The following is a 21,631-nucleotide window of genomic DNA, read 5'->3' as shown; positions in this document are numbered from 1 at the left end:
GCAACAATTTCAACTAAGTCATTCACCGTTTCTCTCAGATCAACACTAACATTGAAGCAGAACAAAAATAAGATGCTAAAACCTAGATAACAACCATAACGACTTGTTCTATATGCTATAACATTCCGCTTTAAAAGTATATCAGAACATGTTATCCAGATGTGATCATCAACCAAGAGTTATGAGAAAGTCGAGTCCATAAAACAAGAAATAATACAGAGACGCTGCGGCTGGATAGGACACTCGAAAACTAAACCCCAAACATCACAAGAGTAGCACTCAGCTGGAACCCACAGGCCAGAAGCAATCAGGGCTGTTCAAAAAATACCTGGTGACAAGACCTCGAGGCTCATGTCCAGAGGTTGGAACATACCAGGAAGGAAGTAGGGAAACTACTGCCATCAGGTCGGTCTAGTGCTAATTTTGTAGGTTGCCCATGTGCGATAATAAATGCAACTTAACCGGCTATGCTTGTAGGCATTGTGTTTTCATCACTGATGTTTCCAAGATTACCCTCTAAAAAAAAAGCCATAAATAGAGCAACCCCTCGAAGCAAAAGATTAGCTTGCAATTATGTTTGTACAGCGAATCGCATCAGCTAATTGCTTTAACCAAATAAACACACTGTGATTGGCCGCTGAGGTGGTGTTACTGTGGTAATAATTGTAGTGTGCTGCTGACATTGACACCAGGCAGGTCGCTTTTGCCTCTTTTGAAGAATGAAAACGTTAAGAGCACTTATTTCATTCCCATGCCATCAGTCATACTTTTAAATGCCTTTTCATGTAAATTTATTAGAACAGATTTAGCAATTACACGTCACATTCACGAGTCATGAAAAGACGACCAAAGTAGGAACCATATTTGCTTGAAAGAAAAACCACAAAGCTGTGAGATGTCACTCAATGAATCAGATACGTAAGGTTTTACTTACCGTATTTTTCGCACTATAAGGCGCACCCTCAATTAATGACATATTTTAAAACTTCTCCCATATATAAGGCACACCAGATAAGGCGCTACCCCAATTAATGACAGTTTAAAACTTATCCCATATATAAGGCACACCAGATAAGGCGCACCCTCAATTAATGACAGTTTAAAACTTATTCCATATATAAGGCGCATCGGATTATAAGGCGCACCCTCAATTAATGACATATTTTAAAACTTATCCCATATATAAGGCGCATCGGATTATAAGGCGCACCCTCAATTAATGACATATTTTAAAACTTTTTCAATCACAATATAGTAATACTCAAAGTAATAATAATAACTAAACTCTCAATAGCATAATAACTCAGTCAATTTGACCAACCTTGTTCAACTGTAAACACACAAAAGAAACAGGTCAAGCTTACTTTGTCACTTCATTCCCCATCTACGAATCCCAATCTCAGTATTTATCCGTATATGAGGCACACCTGATTATAAGGCGCAACATCAGCTTTTTAAAAAGATTAAGGCTTTTATAGTGCGGAAAATACGGTAAATATTTTGATAGAGCAGACCGTTATACTGTTGAATCATTGTAAACATGATATCAGCAAAACCTGGCTACTACCGGTGAAAAGGTTATATCAGGAAGGATGACAGGCCCAAAAAAGTCTTGTGTTTTACCGTCCCAGTCTTATACGCGAGTCAGGACCAAACACGGCAGCGAAAGTGCACAAAAACAGGTCGTGTGTTGCCGCATGCGCGCTGCCGACAATTTTCTCTGCCGACGAAGAAAGAGGTGGAGGTTGTCATCGTTGTTCATTGCAAAAGCGCTCATAAATCTACATGGAGACGAAGGGGCGGGCAGGGAGGTGACCGAGAGGGCAGGGCCCGCTCTGCCCGCCTGGAGAGTTTGGCATGTGCCCTCCCTGGGCCTCCCGCCGACGCGGGGTCAGAGCAAATAAAGAGGGGAGACATGGTTCGCCTCTAGCAACCGCTTAGCAACCCCCTTTGCGCCCTCACTTTCTCCCCTCCCCTCGCCCAAAAGTATCAGGAATCTCTTCGGAGTCTTGGCCACGCCTCCGTGGCTCCGACTTGAAACCGAGGTATGCCGAAAACATACCGTGTCAACTTTTCTACAAGGTACTTGAACTCCACACATATACAGTAAATTCAATTAGACTTCCAACCGAGGTTAGCCGGCTTCCCCGTGCGGTCACGCCGTGGCCGAGGAAGTGATGCAAGCGATCCGGGATGGAGCGCGATGACGACTTAGCAAGCTGGCAACTGCTTTACACGTAATAAAAAAACAATAGGGAACCAAAGGGCCGAGTGAGCTGGCGGGATTAGCAGCGTGAAGGGGAGCTTAAGCTGTTTTATAACGTCGCATTTAATGTTTCGTTCGTCTACGGTTGCTCCAAAGGTTAACACGCTCGCAGCTTGTCTGACGTAGCGCCGATATAAAGCGCAACTTACTCTCGCCATGTGTATGGCTACGGGACAATAATGTACAGCCGGCCCTCCCCTCTTCCATGCCTCCCGCTGGAGGAATTCCCAACCCTCTCTGCAGGTAGCCAGCCAGCCAAGACCGGTAGAACATATGTTTTCCTCCCTTGTTCGGGTCAATATGAGGTCGCCGGTTGCTAGGAAGATTGGTTGCTCCCAGAATAATACAGTAATAGTAAAAAAAAAAATCAAAATGTATATACGGATATTTACAACGGGTTGTCGGAGAATAATACATAGAAATACATGAATAATCAGGACTATATTTGCACACAGGAATGGCAAGGTGAACATGAAATTTTACTCCGATAAAGAGCATTCGATTCAAGGTCTATGTGTTACGTTGCCCACTGCTCCTTCGCTCCACATGTTCAAGCTGGGAAGCACTGTGAACTTTGACCGTGCAAGTTATGAATTGTCTTTTAAGGCTCAAAGCAACTTATGGGAATCTTTTTTGGGGGGGTTTCGGGGGCAATGTACACAGGATATTCATGTTTCAAAGCAAGAGTGGAATTCAATAACATTTGTCGGTTGCAAGTGTTTGTTTTGGTCCCTCTACGTTCTTTTTAAGACAAAGTCAAAAGCCAAATGTTTTTAACGGTACCGCTGAGCAAACATATGCTGGAACTTAACACCCATCAGTCAAACATCAAAATACGCAACACATCAAATGTGATCTGATCTAGAATCGAAATTGGCTGCTGCATGTGATCGGATAATAATGTGTTTGTCTTTTGACATTGTGAACCAGCATGTGGCTCAGTACCCTGTACTGTATTTTATGTGTGCATTGGCCCGATAAAAATTGATAACTACATTTTAAGGAAAGTTCGTTCAAAACGCCATCTCGTCTACCCAGTTAGTATTTAAAACAGTTGTGAACCACCATAACTCCCCATACATATGACACACCTGTGTATAGGACGCACCCCTAATTTTAGGCCCAAATTCTAGTGGACTCTTGGTTACTGTTTATAAGACGTACCGACAGTTAGCCAACAATGTAAAACTCTAGCAAAACAGAATACGTCTCATCTTCCTAAATTCTTCATATTTTGTTGCGCTCATATCTGTAAATTATGTTTGTTGTGGGTTAAGTTAAGCGTGTTTCAGATTTCACAGCGGTCAGTAAACACTGCGCCAGCATAACATTGAATGTGCTCCAAGCAGTTGTTTTACCTTTTCCTCACAACGTAGCTTGTGTTCATTTTGCCATAAATACCTGAAGTTGCGCAGCATCCAAGTTTATGATCAATTAATCGCAATTAATAAACGAGACAAGTAAAACACCTTTCCTCTAACCGGAGCACTCTTAATTGAATCAGCTTTCATAAACTTGACATGATCCTCTCTGTTTTAGTAATATCCCTGTGAGTGAACAAGGACGGACTCGGACGTTGGTTCAATCTGCTCATTTCTTTTATTGAAAATAACGCTGTAACAAGCTCAGCTAACACAAGCTGCTGTTAGCCGCAACAGGCACTGACTGCTACCAGCTATTTGACCTGTTACCGTAATCATTTTAAGTAAGAATATGGCGGATAAAAACACACCCCTACTTTTGGCCTTCATTTTTGGGGAAAAAAAGTCTTATATTTGGGAAATTACGGTAAATTATCAATTCCGATTAAATGTAAATCCAGGGTGAAGTCGCACCTGCTGCTTTTATTTCCCTTCTGGTCAAATGTCATTTTAAATACATGTAAGTTCCCATATGATTCGCTTGTCTTAAAGAAGGCTACAAGACTAAGGGTCCGCAAAATTAAAAAACAACAACAATCACACTGATCCAACCTGCGCTTAATGTTTATCAGGTGGGTGGCGGCCATGACACCGCATGCACCGCCACGCGCGACGGGATGCCTCCTCTCGGCCCCGTCGCCAGCATGTGGCCGGCAACAGGAGCGACAAAATGGCAAGACAAGATTTTTCCCCTTCCAACAACACACTTGCACAACACTTCCATTTGTTCTTATTACCGCCAGTGCGGAAAGGTGGAGAAGGGGAGAGAAATAAGGAAATCGGACTTTCTTAATGTGCTAAAACTGTCTTTCGGTCCCCAAAAGCCGGAAAAAAGGCCACTCACCCAATCAGTCCTTTTGAGAACTACATTTAGTCCATCATACAGTGGCCTGCCCCTCAAGGACGGGATGGATGAATTTGGGGGGCATCTTGTGGGACCGCGCGAAATGTGAGTTAATGGGAGAGTCGTCGTCGTTGTTTGAGTGGAGAAAGCCGGCGGAGGAGGTAGTTAAAGAGCACAAGTGTGCCTGAGGGGTACTCAGTGTATCTGGACTCACACTGGGAAAAGTGTATTTATCAACTTAATAGCGGGTGTCTGATTGAACATGACTATGATTACAGTAAAGTTGTTTCTTCTTTTGGCTCCTATTCCTCCCGCTGCTCTTCCACTTTTTTTCTCGTATTCCCGCACGCCCTTCCAGCAACCCAGAAAATTGGTTTCATTTATCGTAAAATGGTAAAAAGAAGAAAAAAAAAAAATCACGGTGTGAATGCTGAGAGACAAGCGTTCACAATAATGCAGTTGCCAGTCAAAATATTTTACCCTTTATGTGGCAGCGGGAATGATGTTTCTGTCTGCATAAATAACTCCAAAATCAGTTTTAGCATATTAAAAAAGTTTGTATGTTGTCCCCATTCTTTCATTAGTATTTTTCTTCGCATACTCCGTCTGTCTGTAACATCTCATAAAAATGTATGTTAAGTTCTTTAAGATTGTCCATAAGTCATGATTTTGAATGGTTGTTTTTATATAAATGCTATGCAACCCGGACCCCTTTAACCACAGGTGTCAAACTCAAGGCCCGGGGGCCAGATTCGGCCCGCCACATCATTTTACGTGGCCGGTGAAATGCTGATTTGACTTCACCTTTCTGCCTAAAACACCAAATTTGCAAGTTGTCTGCAACTTTTACACATTTTTTGTCACCAGTAGTCTTTTTGAACAGTTTTAGCAGCCTCTGATTTCAAAATGTGTAAATGTGTGACAATCAAACTTAACCCTTTCAGTGCCATGGACGAGAATTTTTGTCAGGTAAAAAACTTAGGATGTGAGCCAGGAAAAAAAAAATACACACACACACACATATATATATATATATATATATATATATATATATATATATATATATATATATATATATATATATATATACATATATACATACACACACACTATTTTTTTTTAATGGCTGGATAGATGACACTTGTGGCCAGAGCTCATCTTAATATTATGCCAATCAAGCAATGTTGTAATGTAGTTACATACATACGCAAACTGTTTTTTTTTTTGCAATCAAACGCATTTTCACTGTTTTTATTCATTATTTAGCAAAGAAAAGGACTGTTGAAAATTGTCAGATGCTTCAAAAAAAAAAAAAAAGGTATATATGTGACAATTATTTTCCTTTTGTCCAAAATAGCTTAGTGGCACTCAAATGATCTATTTTTTTTAAATGTGGGAGGGGGGAAAAAATAAAAAACGAGGTAATTCCTTGACGAAGACACAAAAAATATATTTGACTACTACATACTTTCCGTAGGTTCACCTTTGCGGCATTTATACCAAACCTTTACGGCAAAATTAAAGGCACCAAGAAGACGACAAGCTCAAATAAGCAAATGATTGGGGAAGAGAAGCAAACGCATTAACAAGACGAGGAGTCTAACTGGTACAAGTGGTAGAGAGGGAGCTATTTAGCTGATAAGGCAGCCAAGGCCCTTCAGGTATCTCCTGCTCCACTGCTGTGTAAATGAGCTCCAATTAAACAGGCGGGCCCCCGTGCTCCGGGTCTCCCCGCAGCCCGCCGCATCCCCGAAAAGCACCCCCCCACCCCCCCGCACCTCGCCGCTCGCCCGTAAGGCCAAACCCACCCCACGGCTCCTGCAGCTGCTCGCTCACTCCCACTTTGTTTTTCGCTCACACTGGGACCCAAAGGTCTGCTTAACTTCCGTGTGTGCGCGTGCTTCTCTACGCTAGTCTGAATGTGTTTGTTAGCCCGCAGCATTTCCGCTTATTGTCAGCGCTCGATAAGTGGCGGCATGGTGGGCATGCAGCATGGCAGGGTTTGGTTGTTTTCAGTCTATTGCAGTCATTCCTCTCAAACTATGAAGTAACTATGGGGGTTACAAGCTTGTTTTGTTTGTTTCTTCGTAGGACTACGGAAAACGATAAACTTAAATGGGGCATGTATGGGGAATGTACTTTTTAACGATTTGTATACAAATAGTTTTTTTTCTTTGGAGAGCTTGTCCACCCATCAAGTGTGAAATTAAGCAAGCGAGTAAATCTTGTGTTGCCTTTCCTTTTTTGAAAACGGCGTCTATGAGACAGCTGTTGTGAATTTTGCCAGACTGTGAAATAAGAGTTTGGCTGATTTACATAATACTGGCCATGACTTGGCAGCGTGGCTGGGAAATCTTAAAGCACTGTCATATCATAGGCAAAAAGCATGGCTGCAGTGGCAGCAGCAGCTAATGTTTGAAAGTTAGCGACGCAGGAGCGGAGGGTATTATTGCATGTGGCACCTGCGCAGTGAATAGTGAGAAAATGCTGTCTCCACAAGTGAAAATACGATCTATGAAGGCACTCAATTCTTTTCTTCACACCCTGAGCTGGTAGCAGCAGTTGCGAGGTGACAATATATTAGGGCTCACAAAAGTCCCGATTATTTTGGTCAATATTGAAAGCACGGTTATTAATCATGATTATTCATCATGTTTGGTCAAACATGTCTATTTATTGCCCTTTTTTTTTTAAACGAGCATGATATCACTAAGGTTTAAAGGCTTAATACAAATAATAAAATGAAACTAAATTGAAGTCAATAATAATTAATGGCAAAAACCTGGCACACAGGGCAACACAGCTAACGTACTTGCTGAGTGCAAACCAATGATAAAAAAGAAGCCCACTTAAAACCAATCACATTATTTACTTTTAATCAATTAAGATTAAAATTGTCATTTTTGGTCATTTCAAACCAAATTTATTCAGATTTTTTGCTAATCAGAACGTTCAAAGTGGGTGTCAATTGACAGCTAGCACTATATATATATATATATATATATATATATATATATATATATATACAGTCGGCCCCCGGCTTACGAGCACCCTGATTTACGAACAATTCGCCTTACGAGCGTGGATCAGGGAGATTTTTGTCCTCCGCTTACGAACAAACCTCTCGCCTTACGAGCAATTCGACATGCCGGCCATTGAGAATATAGAAATGTTCTCGTTCAATCGCGTCAATAAAATCAACAGTAGCGACATCATCAATCATAAGTAGATACTTGTGGCAGTAACGTGAACGCTATTGGTCTTACAACGTCACACTGACTGTCTCACTCACGGTGTCAAAATATATTACCAAACAAGTGTAGTGTTTGTACAGCTAAAGGGAAAAACAGCTGACATGAAATTAAATGTGCCGATTGCAGGACAAAGAATTGTCATTGGTTTAAATGTGTGTTTTTTTTTAAATTAATTGTCAATACATTCCAACCGTTTAAAAAAAAAAAAGTGCGAATAATTATCAGTCAGTCACGGAGATGCGAATATGCTATTGGTCGAATAAGGTCACCCGGTCTCACTCACGGAGATGCTATTGGCCGGCGTCACACGTCAATCACAGAAATGCCGATATGCTATTGGCCGAACGCCTTTATCTAGCTTGATGGGACAGGATGGAAGGAAGGAGAGAAAATTAGTGAAAAACGGAATGTTGTGAAGACTTTGCAAACTTTATCTGTTAGACATAGCTTCTAAAATTACTAGCAGCGGTAAAGAAAGAAATAAGAGGATGATGTTTTAGTATCTGCGTGATTTGCACCCTGACTGAAAGAGTTACTGTAACACTGTAAGACCAATAGCATATCTATCGCCGTGTTATCTTTGAGCGTTGGACTCTGCCCCCCTCTGCTTACACTCAGCTCAAGTCTCGTCGTTTCAAAGGTAAAAGCTATTTATCCATTGTATTTATTATATAATGCAAGTGTACAGCAGATTATGTCACTCAATTTTAATATATGTATACAGTGTGTCGTTTTTACCTAAGGCTTCGGCGCGCGTTGCACGCATTCACGAATTAACATGGGTTTGGATTGCCCGCTATACGAGCAATTCGAGATACGAGCGTAGCCGCTGAACGGATTAAGTTCGTAACCCGGGGGCCCACTGTATATATTAGGAATCAGGTGAGAAACTCAATGTCATTTCATACTGGTAAATAATATATTAGGGTGAGAAAAGCAGAGGCTTTTGTCATGCAAACATGTGGAAAACATTGCCCCCTAGTGATATATATATATATATATATATATATATATATATATAAATTATATTATAAATAAATTCTACAGTGCCCTTGGCGCATACGCAAAGTTTCTATGTCAAAATAAAAACCAAAGAAAGAAAAAGAAAACAACTTTAGTTCATTCTCTCCCCTAATGTCAGAACAAGTAAAATTAAGCAGGTTTTGTATCCACGGCTTTCGGAGAAGCCTCCAAGCCCTGACCAAACACGACATTAACAGTTTGCAAACATTGTTTGATTCCTCGCAAAGGCCTTTGCCATGCGGCGGCTGCGGGGGGTCCTCGAGCAGCGGGTGATTCGGGCCAATTAGATAAGGTGGCGATTTCGGCAGCCAGATTGGGAGGGTCGCCGCTTGGCCGTGGGCCAGGACGCCGGGGGTGCAACCCCTGATCCTGCAGGAGCCAAGTTTAAATGACCACAGCCTGAAAAGCGAGAAGGAGGGGGCAATGGGGAAATTAACATTGGATGAGCAGAAGGTTCTAGGTCATACCAGCGTTTTGGCACCTGCAACAAAGCCCGAATGCAACTAAAATATGTTCATTTACAAATAAGAAAACCGGGCTTTTCATCATCAGTCAAAAAGATACAGGCTCCACCTTTGTGGAGGGGGGAGGGGGGGGGGGGGGGTCATTAAAATCATCATATAAGCACCTGTTCAGATCTGCAGACGGAAATCCCAAATTTCAGTTTCGTGTCCCTTTTTGTTTGATGGCGTTCCGAGATACAGAATTTACAACACGTGCTTTGGCTCAGGAAATGTTTGACAGCACAGAGTATATTACTGTATTCATTATTCTATCAATTGCGTTGTTTTTATAACATATTACAGACAGGTGTTTCCGCCTTAGGACAAAAGCAGTGAACTAACTATGTGATAAATGGGAAATTCGAGCTATTCGGAGCTAGTGATGTCACCGACAAGGCCCTCCCCCTTTGAGGCATACACACGTTTTTTTTTACATTCATTTATTGCAATACCAATTTCATTTTCCTTTATTAAAAAAAGGCAACAAAAGATTTTGGCTGTATTTCAAGTACTGTAACTCCAAAGTAAAATTACCACAGTATCAAGATTTGATATCATTTCCATAAAGCATAAAACCCCTGTATTAATAAAACTTGGAAGATTTTCTTCAAAAAAGACCATCCTATTGTGTGCAATTTTTAAAAGTATATAATAAATATATAACTTGGGTGCACTGTTAAAACTCAGTTTTTAATCTCCTTTAAATGATTTGATCATATTGTATAAGGCCTTTTTTAAAGGTCTGTGCAGTGGAAATGAAAAAGTTAAGTGTGAAAGGCGGCTTTTGTTCCCGGCGGTCGCATACAACTGTCGGGTTTTAGTAGACGTGAACGGACCGTTGCCAGCCTCCCGCCGATCGGGGAAAGGACAATTACCCGTTCTTGTCAGCGGCGCCTCGTGCATAATACATAACTGACATTCTGCTAGTGTTACCTGCCATGTGTAACCAGTCACATTCCAAATGGTGTATATTTCAAATTGATGGCCATTATTATGATACTTTAAAACCCCTGTAAATGCGACATTTAAATATTAAGCCACATGTAATTAAGCAGAGAGACATATTCATCCCCGTTGTTCGGGGCAATTATAGCAATTTCCATCAAGGGATTTCTCGCAGCTTGACTTTGACAGGGAGTAGTATTGATTAACTTTCATTGTAAATTCAAGTCATTTTCTTTATTCTCGGAAAGAAGGAAAGCTTGACCCATTGGACTCCAGTCCTGCGTTGTGCGCGCTATAAAAAGAAGTTTACAAGTTTTAATGTCCATACATTCATTTTTCTAAGCTATTGCATGTGTTTTTATAAGGGAATTGCGTGAAGCTTAAACCAGCTGATTTTGGTCGAAAGACGGGATACACCATGGAGTGGGCGTCGGCCGTTTGCAGAATACAAATGATAAAACACTCTCATATTCATATTCAAAGGTAAGCCAGGATTTGAAGTGTACCATACTTCGGTACCAAAAGTGAAAATGAATTTAACTGTGAAATATTTACTAACTGTGAAATAAGGTGTCACACTTATTTCAGAATCGGCTCTCGCACTGAGTCAAAGCTCCAGTCACACCTTAATGACATCTGAAGTACTATAATCTTTATGCGATCCATCTCCTCACTGACGTTTTATCTTGTAGTTATTTACTTACTCAGGATCTGATTTGGTAACATTAATAATTTGATAACATTAATTATGGGTACCTTTAAACTGTACTTTTTATGGGTAATATCCACATGAATACCCAACTTGATTGAACCACTTGCTGCACTGTTTTAGGCAAAAATTGCTACATTTAATGCACACGCATGTAATAGATAAAGTAATGTTTAGATTTGGCACTAAACCGGAGTTTAGCAACCTCAAATGTTACAATATTACCATATATGAGTGCTGCGTGTGACCATTATAAAATTTGAAGGCTTAGCTCATTGTTGTTGTTTTGACAACGAGCAGCATGAAACAGCCACAACATGAGTTTGTTTCCATCTTATATCGGTTCAATGGATGAATTTAAACATGCTTTTAACGCATTCTCTTGTCCAAGTAGGTCTATTTATTGGTTTGCAGAATAAACTTATCAGAAGGGACGCATGGTGTTTCTCATGATAATGCGACCTTTGATATACAAAACTAAAAATGATTTGATTGAAAAATACACTTCACCAAAATGTTTTTTAACACATTTGACAATTTGGCATGCCAGAAGTTGGTTGTTTTTACGCTTGCACAAGACACTTATAAGGAAACAGCTCTATAAATTCCCAAGATCTCAATCAATCCATTGATCGAGCCTTCAATATCCTAAATGCATTTCTGTGTTTTTTTTTCCGACATTCCATCATCAAACGCTGAGATTGAAATATTAAAGAGTAGCAAGTGCAGCCAAACAGTAACAAAATTGTACTTTGCTACTTCCCAATATAAATCGATTAAAAGTTGGTGCGATCTATTTAAAAACTCCAAAAATAGACCCCCCCCCCCCCCCCCCCCCCCCCGGTGCAGGACATTTTTTATCGTCTTAAAAGTGATGATAGGTCTTGTCTTACTATGAGAATATTTAATTGCATGCCTGGCTGGGTCATCCCAGGCGGTTGATGAGTTGAATCAGTGGACCATCGGGATTGATGGCCCAGTGGGAAAAAGCTACTCGGAGGGGCAGTAGTTTACTTATGTCGCAAATTGCTGCTGATGTCAAGCTTGTCGGCCCTGTTCTAACACACTGCGCGTAATGTCCGCCAACCCATCAGGCCGCCTTATTAAAACTATAGTCCACATGTGATTCCATGATGGACTAATTTTTAAAGGGAAAGCTCCTTAGACATTTCAAATGCCTTCCATCACAACAGGAACTGCCCAGCAAGGCAAAAAGCGAAAGCTTCATTATTTTACAGATAATTTTTCAAAATAATCCTGTTTGTACAGCTGGATAAATTTAGTTTTTCAAATGACAGCAAAATGAATGAAAGATTTTGCAACCATTAAAACTGTTTGTAAATGTCTGGTGAACGTTTTTGCGACCGTTTGTGACCACCATGAGCGAACTCAGGAAAAATTCTAAATAGTTACTAAATATTTTGACATGGTCACGTAGCAATTTTAAAAAGTGTTAAAAACATTGATGGTAATCAGCATTATAAGTGTAAAAAAAACAGATCATTATTTGCCTTGAACTCTTTCAGCGCCAAGCATTTTTTACCTTTCAAGGCCAACAGAATATTGTGTGCTACGTCTATGTAAATGTGGGTGCTGCCATTGAAAGATTGACTTCCATTCTTCAGTTACACTTTTATGTAGGTAACAGCTGTGTTGTAAGTGTGGAAACACTGCCATCCAACGGTCACAGTTATCACTACAGTGCTCTGTTGGCTTTTATTAGGTAAGCTTTAGTCAAGTGTGTCAGCTCCTCTCCATAAAAAAAAAAAAAAAAAACTTATTTGACCAGAATTTTATGATTTGTGTTGTTACTATGAGTTATATTATGAGTTCAGGGAAAGCCTTGAAAGGCTTGTATTTTTTTTTTTAAATAATTGTTCGAACTTAAGCAGTAAAACTTTAGTCGTTTATTTACATACCTTTAAATGGCCATTATGTCATTCTATTTTTCTGCATGCGGCCCTCAGAGGACCGTAAACGTCGGCTTGTGTGATTTTTGCTACTTTGGTGCTCGAAAGAAGATAAATAAAAAAGCAACTGAAAAAAATTAAGCCGACATTGTACATCAAAATGACAAATTGTATTTTAGTTTACAGTACAGCTGCTTCACTTAACGGCACGCTATTGTGTCTTCTCCCTCCAGCATCTCCCTCCAATTGAGTCGCTGAAATTAACCCCCCTCCCCCATAGCACCCACTCACTTTTACCCCAATGGATGTCGGTGTAAAGCAATATGGCTCCGAGTGAGTGACACGGGCCTCTCCTAGGCAATGGTGTGAGCCATCGGAGAGATCGACGCCTGCACCCAGCAGTGGTCCCTCCCTCAGAATGTTATTACAGAGAAAAAGCAAGGTCAGGTTGCAGGGATGATGATTCATGAGAAGCGATTCTCAATTTCTGGATTTTTTTTTTTTTTTGGTAGCATATTGACCTTGGCGTTTCTGACAACAGCATCCATCACGCTCGCAGGCGCTCCAACAGGCAACTGTGCGGCCAAGTGAATCCGATTAAGGGATATTAGCGCTAGATGGATGCCGGACATCAGCGCTGCAGAGGGGTAGAGCTCCACATTCTTCATGCATTCCACTTTCTTCACACATCAAATTTGACATATTTGATCAATGGCCGCACTGTGATTTTGAGCAATTTGACAGTGTCTCCGTTTAATTAATTGAATCTACAAGTTGCAGAGGACTGCGACCCGTGTGAGGATAATCGGCTCTAGAAAATGGATGGAAGCTTCCAAGGAGTTTTAGGGGAGTTTTGCAGGCGTTGTTTTTATGCAAAGCAAAACATTTATGCATTAAAAAGCCAACTATCCATGAATTAACACATTCTATATAAACAGAAGGAAATATGGGAAGCAGTAGTATTGCACAGTATGCATGGCATACTATGTAGCAAATCAACTATAAATGCATCAATAAATTGTACCGTTGGTGTTTATTTCCACCATCAGCAGCAACCGTACATCCTGCAGTTATGAAAGTAAACAAAAAACAGCAAGAATGGCCAGCCGTATTGTATGTGAAAACATGAATAATACATTAATCAGCTGTGCACAAACTATTGAGGGCTTTTGAAAGCATTATAAACAACTAGGCAAGTGGTTCTCAATCTTTTTTCAATGAAGTACCCCCTGTGAAATATTTTTTCGGCCGAGTTCCGCTTAAAACATGTCATCACTGTCTGATTTATCAAACTTTAGAACTTTGCAAACTTCATTCGTATTGGTCCACACAACAATGAAAAGTGTTCTCTTTTGGATCATAGAAGAGATTAAAAAGAAATGACTTGAATATTTTGTCCACTATATTTTCATATTTTGTTTAATATATTCCCCACAAAAAAAATAGTCAATTAAAGTATCAGACCTATTCTCTAAAATAAATGAGTATTTGTGCACAGAAAAATATTAAACTTTGTTTAATATGTGTCCACGTTTAGGATTATAGTAGAGATCTATTCTTAAAAAAAAAAAAAAAAAAATATATATATATATATATATATATATATATATATATATATATACACACACACACACACACACATACTTACACTTAAAGTGTACTTTATGATCACAAAAACGAAATCATAACTGGACAGGTAACGAGAGGTGGCACAGACAAAGTTGGGTTAAACTATTCTAATATGGGAGAGAATTTGGATTTTTAACAAACATAATAAAATTGAATCTTCTGAGAAAAAAAAAATGTTTTGTGAACCTATATTTTTCTCACACATTAAATTAATTCAATGGTTATTTTTAACGGATTTTCGCATGTTTGTTTAAGTTCAGATATTGGAGTTCCTTCATGTACCCCTTTTTGAGAACCACTGGACTAGGCTGGGCGCCTGGCCTTGTAGTATAGCTGAACAACATCTTTCCCAATATTTTGGCAGGATTCAATGTTTTCTTTTCAGAGTGCTCACAAATAAAGTTTATTTTTACGAGGCTTTTGGATACCCCAGTAAGACATAAAAGCACACACTAATAATAACAGAAGCAGAAACATGCATGGCATTCTGAAACATTAAGGCTGAGAAAAAACAAAAAAAACAATACAACACCACCAGCATGGAATAACACATGAACACTGAAGCTGTGCATGTGTGTGTGTGTGTGTGTGTGTGTGTGTAAGGACTAGCTGTTCTCTGTTGGGAGCATCCTGCCAATGACCTCTGTTTTCCAAGCAGAGTGGAGTGTGTGCGAACTCAGGTCAGCTTGCGTGCGTCTGTATGTGAGGTGCATACAGGACCAAAAACAGAGGAGCATTGTGCGCACCGCAAGCATGTCGTCCACATGCTCCCTTGGCTCACGTTTAGCCCACGGTGGCCTATGAAGGAAACCCTAAAGCGTCATGAACTTTGAACCCTGCGCCAAAACCTGCACATAGGGCACAAACTGTGTGTGTGTCAGGCCAGTTCAGGTTTAACACACACCAGTGAAATTCTGAAAGCACATTAACAAATATGATATGATTATGTAGTAGTTTATTTAATTATGTATGCGTGTGTATGTGTATACACTTTATATGCTGTAGTTATGTACAATAAATGTATTGGGGAAAATGACCCACGATAAAATTGTACAATTGTATGATTTGACTTCTATGTATATTATATTTATCATTTAGACCAACCATCACAGTTTAATAAATATATCAATTGTAATTTTACATTTACATGTGTCAACGTGTTATTTGTTATCTAAATGTGTAAAGAAAAAATATGACATTATTTTAGGATTCATTCAACTATAACAATGACATCATTTTGAATAGTATTGCACCAGACAATTAAAATAGTAATATCTTTACATTTACATTACATTTGGTTGAACAAAACTATACTTTTAAAGAGAATAACTAATGTATAAAACAATATCATTATCATTATTCATATTTTTCCTAGCTATAATTATGAATGTACAATATTTTCAAACAATGCATACATTAAAAAAATTATATATATTATATATTATATATAGGGATTTTTTTTCTTAGCTATATTCATCTTTAAAATTGATAGTTATATTAAATTGAAGTTTCTTTAGCCATATATTTTTCTCATTTAAAGAAAAGGTTTCCAAACCGTTAAAACAATACAAAAATATCTCTAACAATTGTTATTCTTCTATACAACACCCAACTCGTATGCAAGCACACACGCTCGCTCTCTCTCAAACACACACGCACACACAGCTAAAAAAAAAAAAAAAAAAAAAATCCTATTTTCCCTTTTTATCAGCCTCAGCGTGATGGTGTTCTTCCACAAAGGAGTTTTACGGCGTGCCAGCATGGCGTCGTGTCTGCCAGAGAGGTGTGTACCAGGTGCAGGGGATTGTTCCCGTGCTGTTACCACCGTCCTGTTCCATTTTACCAACATTTCACACATACGCTACATTACCAAACATACATACACAACCTTGAGTCAACTGTTAGGCATCAGCATCATCAGCTGCAACTTCTGCGGCTTTGCATTTGTTTCTTATTATTTCATACAGCGAAAGCACAAAGCAAAAATTTCACTTGCTGTTGGGCGTATGGGAGGGGGGGCACTTTTCAAAAGTGGACTTAGAGCACCCTCTATATTCCGGAAAGCATAATGCATGCACCCCACAATTCACAAGTGTGGAATTTACTCGGAACCGAGAGGAGGCCCCATCAAGTGCGGTCGAGCGACATCAGCAGTAAGCCATGTTATACAGGCCACTGTTATGACACCCACAAAGTGTTAGGAGGCTGGGGGGGGGCAAGCGGAGAGGAATATTAGGTGGGCCTCAGAAAACCTCGCCCCCTCCTTTGCAAAGTCTTCCCTTGAACCACGACCACTGGCCCACGGCAGGAGGTGCACCCTTTGAAAATTAACACCTTTGAGATCTCCAGAGTTTGAAGATGGATCGCGGTCTGCAGATGGTCACGATACACCCCCTCATCCAAAAAAAAAAAAAGTGGATTGGCATATTCCCTTCAAGCCATTCAGCGTTTTGGATCTACAGTCACATAACCTAAGTATGTCTCCTATGTGACGATAATCTAGCATTTTCTAAAACATATCAAACACACACACAGTCACACATTTGACCAATATGTTTAAATCGTGTTTTATGAACCCCCTTAAGGTTTGAAAAAAGATTTGAGGGCAACCCACCAGTCAAGGCGTAAATAAAACAGAAACTCCTTCTCTATTACTGCCTTTTCAATTCTATTCTTGGTAAATCTTATAATCTCAAGCGGCACACAACCATGAAGGTTTCCGTACTTGTAAAAGTAACATGGTGCTAGCGTTTACATAATAAAGTCAGCGTGAGTGCCAGTCGGAGAGAGAAGAGGCCGCGGAGGACACGACTAGATTTTTCGTTGTTTCGGAGGGCCTGTTGGCACGGCTCCATTCGGGGCTTTCACACCAGCCTCACTCACTTCTCACTCCAAGGGCTCTGCCTCACAGGTCATAAATTAAGCTGCGGAAGGAGTGAGGGGATGGCGTGGAGGAGGGCGGGGGGAGTGTTTGGATCAAGTAAAGAGATTATGATGGTTGATGTTTTAAATTCAGGAGTAAGAATAAGCACTACAGTGGGAAGAACGCCAAAAAAAAAAAGCAAAAGAATGGCGTCTTGCGTTGGGATATTCATGGCATGACAGATAAGTGAGTTCAACACAGATGTTACAGTGGACCCCCACCTTACGAAATTAATCCGTTCCAGGGTTGGGATCTTAAGGCAAAATCGTCTTATGGCGGGAAATAAAAACCTATGCTAATTAGCAAATGCGTGCAAAACCCCAGCTAAAACCATCAACATTCTTTATATACATTAAAAATGAGTAACAAAATAGCATAGTAAGTGTTACTTGTATATAATATACATGTATACAATTAAATAACAATGAATAACAAATATTTAACGACAAATCGAATTGTATTTACCTTTGGAGTGACATGACTTGAGCTAGTTACGGTCATAGTCCCTAGCGAGGGTAACCATGCATGTGCCTTCTTCTCAATTATTTCCAGCTCAGTTTAACAATCACTAGCAAGCAATCTTAGAACCCGAATTCAACTTTGAATTAAGTACTAAAATGCACAATAAATATGATATTGAAGCCCACCAATAGCAGATCAGCATCTTAGGGCCACTGTGACGCTGACCAATAGCAGACCAGCATCTTAGGTATGCCGTGACGCTGACCAATAGCAGACCACCATCTTAGTGACATATGCAGTGACGCATGTAGTGCCATATGAGCGCGGCGCGACTCGCAGTCATACGCACGCACACTGACCGCCAAGTTTGAATTGTAAATTTGTCGATCCTGTAAAGTGGCAAAAAAGCTATAACAAGGGGACGAAAAATCTTACTATTCCACACATAACGTGAAAAAAATGTAAGCTAGGGACGCCGTAACCCGGGGGTCCACTGTATGTCATTGTCTTATCTTCTTGTAGCTCCACCCTAAATAGCGTTAAGATTCTTCTCCACACTCTCTCACAGACCACTAGACTTTTTTTCCCTGAAGCTTCAAGTATAAAGAACCCCAAAAAAGATTGTTTGTTTTCCAGATATTTTACTGATCTCACCTAAATCCTTTAAAACAATCCACAACAGTAGACACTTGATTTGCCTTAGGGGACCACAAAATATGATGCAGTGGGCCAGTTTGCCACAGTGTGTGCTGGTGTGTGTGTGCGTCATGATATGATTGTGTTGACAAAACGGCCCTGTCAAAACGCAGACAACAATGATGTGACATGCAATGAAAAGATGCTTGATGGAAAGCTTTTGGGTGCCGCTGCACTTATTCACGTTTATAACACGCCGTGATGGATGCACATTGTTTCTCAATAAGGTCGCCATACTCCACCCATACATGCAAAAATGACCTTGTGGCCCGAATGAAGGAGGAGGGCGTATTGCGAACGTGAAGGGATTAGCATGGAGGATGCCGTAGGACAGAAGTTTGAAATAATGTTCTGGAATATGAGTAAACATTTGCAAAAAATCAATACGTAAAGATAAAGAGTACAAAAGTGAGAAAGAGGGTAAAAAAGTTCCATCGAAATGCACGTGACGGCCTTGCGTGAGAGCGCGTAAGGAACCATATGGACGCCCTCCACGTCTCCTCATTTCATACATGTTTCTTTTGACATCAATAACGTCAAGGCGTCCAGCGGCGCTTGGACCCCATCCAAAACAATTATAAAGTTGCCGTGGAAACTGAGGTCCCGTGCCAGAGCGAGGCATACAGTCTCGGCTCAGATAAACCCCGCCGGAAAGTCACGGTGCACAAAAGCACTTGACGGGGGTTGGCGGGGTGGGAGGGGGCGGAGGGAAATGCAGAAGGGATGGGCTGAATATAAGAGACAAAAGCTCGGACATCCATGGATGATGCCGTGACATCGCGAGAGAGTGGAGACGGCGCGATTCATTTGAGGAAAAATAATACTGTGTACAAAATCGGCACCAAAATCATTCTCCTATTGGAAATAATGGACGTATTATGCATTGAACATAAACAGAATTTTCTATACATTTTAGGTTTGCATTGTTTCTTTGTTCAAATATTGTTTGTTTTTTAATCTCAGGTACTTACTTAAGCCGCTTACAATTTTTTTAAGTATTCAGCTGAAAGGTGTGTCTTTGTGCCTCAATTACTTAAGGAAATTAGGTACAAAAAAATAGTATTGAATACTTTGATTTCTAAGTCAATATTGATTATTTAAGTATCTAAAGTCTTTAATTACTATCTAAAGTATCTAAAGTATTTAATTACTTAAGAATTTAATTGCTTGAGTACTTAGTACCTTAAGTGAAACTGATTCAGTCCTTTTAGTCTCTGTAATAACCAATTGCTTTAGTCCTTAAATAACAAATGGAATTATTTTAGCACTTAATTTTCCCACTTTACGCTAACAACAAAAGTCATGACCTGTAGGGTTGGCTGTGTTTATGTTGTTTTGCCTCCCTCTTCAGGCGTTTTCAGGTAATTGCTTTTATTTTCTAGTCGCGTCAAACTGCCTGCGCTGCAACGCGTCACTAAGATGCTGCTCTGCTATTGGCCGGCGTCACGGTGTCACTAACATGCTGATATGCTAATGACTTGATCTAGTTGTGAGTGCTTACAATATCATGTTTATTGTGCATTTCAGTGCTTAGTTCAAACTTTAATTGGTTAGGCAAGATAGCTAGTGATGTTAAAGGGAGAAGTAAGACGATGATTAGAATGGAATTGAACCTGGAGATAATCAAGAAATACGAAGAAGATTAGGCTAGGCTAAACTTGCTACGGAATATGGCCACAAGTCACGTCACCCAAAAGGTAAATAAAACCTTAATATATTTTTTATTTATGATGTTATTTAATTGTTTACATGTGTATTATACATAAGTACTTACTATACTATTTTATTTCTAATGTTTAACATGTATATAAAATTTTGATGTTTTTACCTGGGGTTTTATACACATTTGCTGGTTACCAATCACCATACGGAAATTTCGCCTTACGATTCCAACCGGAGATTAATTTCGGAGACGGACTGTAGTTGCTTCAAATGTCTTGACTTTAAAAATGGTAAAAGTATGTCAGTATTGGATGGGTTGAATATTGTTCTAAAACACGATATCTGTGACATTATAACAAGTCAAAGTATGTCTTTGAGAGTCAATGGGTTAAACATTGTTCTAAAACACAATATATGTGTATTTACATTGCTGGTGTTATGTGGAATCCTTGTTCCTCTAAGCTTAACATTAATATTGTATAATAATTGACAGCAATTTTAACTAATTTATGGACTGTCTTAATAATTCTTGCAAGCTTGAAACTCAGAAAGGTATTTTTAGTGTGAAAGTCCATGTACATTCTTGAATGGCTATTACATCTACAAGTTGATTATCACATGCACTGGCCTAAAACCTATGACTGACTGTTGCACACTATGCTTGGCTGGGCAACTAGTTTTCCCGAATGTTCAACACAGGCTCCAAAAAAGTCCAACAATTCGCCCCATGGGAGACATTAGTGTATTAGAAAAGCACTCTGACTGTACCCCTAATTTTGACATTGCAATGAAGAAAATAAAAACAAAAACATCAGGGTGAAGCAAACCCCGGCCTCCTCTGTGACACGTGCAATTTTGAGCTGGGAACACTGGGACCGGGCGTAATGTATTGTAACCTTCCGCTAACCTAATGAACAACAAGACGAAAGTGGCATAAATGGAAGCCTTCTTTTACATCCATCTCGGGGTGTCCTCATTACGCGCTCGACGCGACAAGCTCGTTAGGAGTGCACGAAAGATTACCCGCGCGGCTAAAGAGCACGCCGCAAACACAAACAGACACACAGACGGATTGTAAAACAGGTAGGAATGTGCCGAGCACACACGCAAAAAAAAAAAAAAAGAAAGAAAGAGAAACCCCTGATGGGTGTAACTGGGCTCTTAGAGTCAGAAAGACAATCTGGGCAGATTTCAAAGACCCCCTGACTGTCTGCTGTGTTTATTCAGATGGGAGCGGAGAAGGTTGTGCTTGTCCTGCTTTGTTTTGATCTCACTGATGAAGAACATCAGTGTCAGTGCACTTCTCAGCCATTCCAGGTGATAAAACGATCCCTTGATGGTGCAGAGATTTTTTTTTTTTTTTTAAATCTGTTTTTATTGATGA

Source organism: Hippichthys cyanospilos, chromosome 19, assembly GCF_059441005.1.
Source record: "Hippichthys cyanospilos isolate Australia breed blue-spotted pipefish chromosome 19, RoL_Hcya_1.0, whole genome shotgun sequence".
NCBI lineage: Eukaryota > Metazoa > Chordata > Actinopteri > Syngnathiformes > Syngnathidae > Hippichthys > Hippichthys cyanospilos.
The sequence above is the reverse complement of the archived record's forward strand: the minus strand, read 5'-3'. Positions refer to the sequence as shown.